Raw genomic sequence first — 5,158 nt, 5'->3', positions numbered from 1 at the left:
AGCAAATAATGTGTGATTCAACATATTGTTACAAACTTTCCATTTTAACGGAAACTTTGTAACAAGATAAATATATCCAAGCTAAAGAAAGGGTCATACTGTAACTAATGAAAATAAATGAAAATGACTAAAAGAGAAGGTGAGAGCATCTTCTTTATCAGGGGTAATGGTTATGGGCTAATCTATGTTAAGATGGAAATGGGCCTGCATTAAGGATTTGAATCTGGGGCTGAAGAGGTTTGGTGAATTATGCCTTTAGAACACTTATGATGCATAGTCTACTTTTCCTCTGTGGACGGGTCTCACGCATAGCTATGCATCACCTTAGCCACCAACTCTGGGTTGAAGAAGCCCTAGCAGAACTTCTACACGGGCTGTTATTTGGAAGGCATTATTCCACCAGAGGATTTGTAGCCAGCGTACCTGGACCATTTCTACGGCACTAGTACGCTAGGAAGCCAGCAAGAAGCTCCTCCCCGCGGCGTAGAAGAGGGGGTTGCGGAAGTCTGCGAGCCCCTCCGGCCCGAGCTGCGCTCGCCCGGCCCCCAAGCCCCGCCCCACTTCGTCTCTGGGCCCCGCCCAGAGCCCCGCTCCTCCTCCAGCCCTGCCCCTCCCCGGCCTCCCTGTCTTCCTTCCGGGTCGCGCTGGGCCGGGCTTGCAGCGGTAGTGCCGCAGCGCGAGAGTCTGGGAGCGGCCTCGCGCCCAGGCCTTCCCGCGCCTCCTGGTCCAGGGTGAAGCCCTCGGCGCGTGCCACTCCCGGACCCTGCAGGGTACGGCCCTTCCTTTACTTCTCCCTCATGCGGGTCTCCGTCTTCCTTCGTCGCTGGGGCGGGGCCGGGCGGCGAGCTGTTTGGAGGGAGCGTGGGCGTGAGGCTGAGGCCCCCACCACTCGCGCCTCCGCCTCCTGCTGTGCGGCGTTTGTGGGGCTTGCTGGGACCTTTGAACTCTGCTTAGGTGCCAAGGGCGCAGCTTCCCTGCACCAGTGTCCCTGCAGGGCTTGAGTCGTAGCACTACGCAGAGTTGTTGACACCGGGGAGTCTGCGGGCTGCCCACACCTGCCGCTCCTTCCTGACCTGGTCTTCAGCCTGAGCCACTTGCCTGCTGAAGAAAACTTGTTGCTGGTGTACCTGCTGCCATTATTTCCCTGTGACATCTGTTGGTTTCTGCCCATGCCTTTCTTCTGGACTGCCACAAGATGACTGGTTGCAACCTCGTTTCCGAGTTTGGGGGTGCACCTAGAATCTGATGATGACCATCCACTTGTCCTTGTGCACATGTTTGCAGTGTGGGTCGTTTTGTATTTCCTTGGCCCAAAAGCTCATTGCCACAAAGACTCCCCCCCCCACCCCCAAGTTACTTGGAAAGAAGTTAAGATGATATAAACTTGTGGCCAGGTAGTTGCATTGATAGTTGATACTGTGTCTGGCTTTGTGCCCTGGAGGTCTCACTACTTCACCAGGTGTGGGTTTTTTGCTTGTGTCTGTCTCAAGATACAAGCTGACTTTTCTGCTTTCTGCATTCAGTCCTAGGTTTCTTAAGTTCAGAATATGGGTACCTTTTTCTCGTCAAACTCACCTCATGCTGTTGGTTGAATACAGGGGCCTTTTTCCAGTTACCTCAAGGCACCTTTATCAGATATTAAGTTCTTGAGGGAAAGTAAAGTTTTCTCTCTAGTGGCAGTGTGCATCACCCCATAGTAGGCACTGAATTGGATTGAATTGGATTCATTTAATACTTTCAATACCAACTTTTACTTGTCACCTGCTGTCGCAAATTTTGGGTTTTCTGAACCCTGCATTTTCATATCCTTCCTTTTGTTACTGACTTGAAAATCAGAGAGTTCAGCTGAGTATAAGGTGGTTAATTTCTTTTGCTTATGCCATGATACAGTTAAAAAAAAAAAAACAACAATGTTAACAGATTATCTTTCACTTCTGTGTGTGTGTGGTCATCTAACAAAAACTGCCCTTTCTTTTTCTGTGTTAGTATCATTGTCTTACTCTCATAATTTTGGTGTAGTGTACAATTGCCATTTAACTTCATGAATTTAACTTTGGTGTCCTCTTAGGCCTCTTATCATCTAAATTTATATGAATATCCTCTTCTTTTTTCTTCTAGTACTCTTGTTGATTTTATTTATATATAAGGTAGGAAGCAAGACTACACCTTTTTTGTTGCTGTTAACCAGTGATGACAACATCATTTGTTGAATTCTCTTTTTCCCTTCTGATAAGTACTCTGTATATATCGCTAACTCCTGTGTATTCTTGGGACTCTTTCTGAACTGTTCAGCAGTGATTCTGACTTTCTGTGATGATGCCACACTACTCTTGTTACTCTAACTTTGCAATATGTTCTAATTTCTAGCAATTTGAACAATGTATATTGTACACATTCCTAAATATTTTGGGAATGAACTCATTTAGTTGGGACAAGTTAAGTCCCCTTCTTTACATCTTATGCCCCCTAAGTTTCTTGCCTATGTTGGAATTTAATATTTTTGGTTTGCCTTTACCACAATCAGTTGAATTAGTAATGCTTGTTAAACAAATCCCTTCTGTTGCTCACTCAGTATTCACTATGTAGAGTTGCTCCCTAGAGTTGTACATAAGAGAAGCAGCCTGATTAAAAATGTGCAAATCTTTTGACTTTGCTTTTTTGTCTTTAGTACCTGTGATATGTCTCTTTGTCAGTTACAAAACAGGACATTCTATACCTGTTTTCAGTATCACTTCTATAAGTGATCCCTCAGCCTTGTGTCCATTTTTATATTACCATCTCAACTGGATATCCCAAAATAATACATTTTCAAGTGTTGCTTATTAATAAATACTTAAAAATTCTATTAGGTCATAAATAAATATGTATGTTCTCTTTAAAAATTAAGCAGTACATATAATAGCCAAAGGAAAATGTGATAGTGTTCTGTGCCCACCTGTCCAATAACCATGTTCCACAAAAGTCATCACTGTTTAATAATTTATTCTTACATTCCAGATTTTAAAATGAGTATAATCGACATTTGTTTCATAGTTGGCAGTCTATTCTGTGTAATTTTTCTGCAAGTTTTAGTTAGTCATAGTTGAGGAACATCTTTTTGTGTCAGTTCATGTAACATATTGTCCTTTTTTTGTGATACTGTAGGTTAAACTCAGGAATGCTCTACATCTGAGCTACATTCATAGGTCTTTAAAAAAAATTTTTTTTTTTCCAGACAGGATCTTGCTAAGTTGCCCAGGTTGGCCTCAAGCTTGTGATTCTCCTGCCTTACCTTCCTGAGTAGTTGGGATTATAGGCATGTGCCACCATGCTTGGTTCAACGATATCTTGTTCTCTAAAAAAGTCTTTTTGGCATTTAATTGTAGGAATAATCCAAAATTTATTGAACCAATCCTCTGTTGATATTTAGACTAGTATAAATTTATATTGTGTTTATAATATAAACAAAATTACAGGATCATTTTGTATGTGCAGTAGTTTCCCCTTCAGTTTTCTTTTCTTTTTTTTTTTTTTAATATTTTTATTTTTTAGTTCTCGGCGGACACAACATCTTTGTTTGTATGTGGTATGGAGGATTGAACCCGGGCTGCATGCATGCCAGGCGAGCGCGCTACCGCTTGAGCCACATCCCCAGCCCCAGTTTTATTTTCTAATGGTTTCAGTTACCTACAGTCCAGCCTTAGTCAGAAATTATTAAATGGAAAATTCTAGAACTAAACAATTCATAAGTTTTAAATTGTACACTATTCTAAGTAGCATGATGAACTCTTATGCTTACTCCATGAATCATATCTTTGTCCAGCACATCCTTGCTGTATCCACCATCCACTTGTTAGTCACTTGGTAGCATCATGATTATTAGATCAACTGCATAGTTTTGCCATTCTTGTGTTCAAGTAACCCTTTTATGTATGTATGTATGTATGTATGTATGTATGTATGTATGTGTGTTACTAATGGCTCCAAAACTCAGTAGTAGTGATGCTGGGAATTCAGATATGCCAAGAGAAGGTATCAAGTGCTTCCTTTAAGTGAAAAGGTCAAAATTTGTCATAGATATGTGTACATGAGAAGAACAAGTATATACATGTGTTCCCTGCTATTTGCGGTTTCAGGCATCCACTGAGATCTTGAAACTTATTCCTTTAGGTGAGGGAACTACAGTATATGTTTGCACATTCATTTTCTTTAGTGCAAATACTTAAATTGCTGGGTCAAAGACTATATATTTTTTTAAAATCTCAGAGATTCTGCCATAGTGCTCTTCAAAAAGGTTGTTAAGAGTAGACATGTACAGTTTATAAAAATGCTCCTTTTGCCATCATATATCATTGCTAAGAATGGCCAAGAGTCTACAATTGTATCCAGCTTGCAAGCTAAGAGTTTGCTGGCAGAAGACATGAGTCTTCTGGGTCAGAGACAAAGAACACAGCAGTAATGGCAGCCAGAGCATATCATCTTGTGCTGAGTCCTGGTGCCCCAGTTTCTACAGGATGATGTGACAAAGGCCAGATAACACTAGCACATGCCGCAGGTTTCCTCCTGAGTTTAGAGAATCTGAATTTTTCATAGTGGAGTACAAGTAAACATGCCTGATTTTTGCCTTAGAGGGAAACATCATTTTTCTGTATAGTAAACTTACCCACTGCTCAAGAGGAAGACCTCTTTTTATATCCCAAGGCTGTTTGCTATATAAATGGTATAGAAAAGATAATCTGAAATTAAGAAGATCAGTGCCTCTGTTAAGACGTGTAGAAATTGATATTTCTGTAAAGTATTATCTCATATAACAGTTACTATCAAGATGAAGTGGTCATTTGCATTTCTTTGATTAATGATGGGGTTGAATATCTATCTGTATGTTTACTGGCCATTTGTATTTTTTGTTCTTGCATGATCATATCCTTCTTTTATTTTTTGTTGAATTTCTCTTTTATTGATTTATAATAGCTCTTACATATTGTGACTATTATTTACTTGGTAAATCATTTATTAGTATTTTTTCATATTTTTTAAATAATGTGGTTATTGGGAATTGTTGCTACATATAAATCTTTAGATTGTTTGTTTTTGTTAGAACTCAACAAACTGTACTCTTGAAATATATTTTTTTTGGAATGCAGTTATGTTCTGAAGTAAGTTTTTTTTTTTTTTTTTT

The 5,158-nt window shown here is 40.2% G+C and overlaps 1 protein-coding gene across 7 annotated transcripts in view; it reads left to right on the top strand.

Annotated features, from left to right (window-relative positions):
• Nucleotides 1-620: 620 nt before the first annotated feature.
• The window catches only part of Fbxl4 (F-box and leucine rich repeat protein 4), a 107,377-nt gene continuing 102,839 nt past the window's right edge, over nt 621-5,158 (top strand). For all 7 annotated transcript variants that reach the window (XR_007350947.1, XR_007350925.1, XM_048812171.1 and 4 more), the window contains exon 1: nt 621-770. The gene's annotated coding sequence lies outside the window, so the exon portion shown is untranslated. The remainder of the gene's footprint in view (nt 771-5,158) is intronic.

The sequence above is a fragment of the Marmota marmota genome, unplaced genomic scaffold (assembly GCF_001458135.2).
Source record: "Marmota marmota marmota unplaced genomic scaffold, marMar, whole genome shotgun sequence".
Lineage (NCBI taxonomy): Eukaryota > Metazoa > Chordata > Mammalia > Rodentia > Sciuridae > Marmota > Marmota marmota.
Note: the sequence above shows the minus strand (reverse complement) of the source record. Positions and strands in the feature narration are given on the sequence as shown.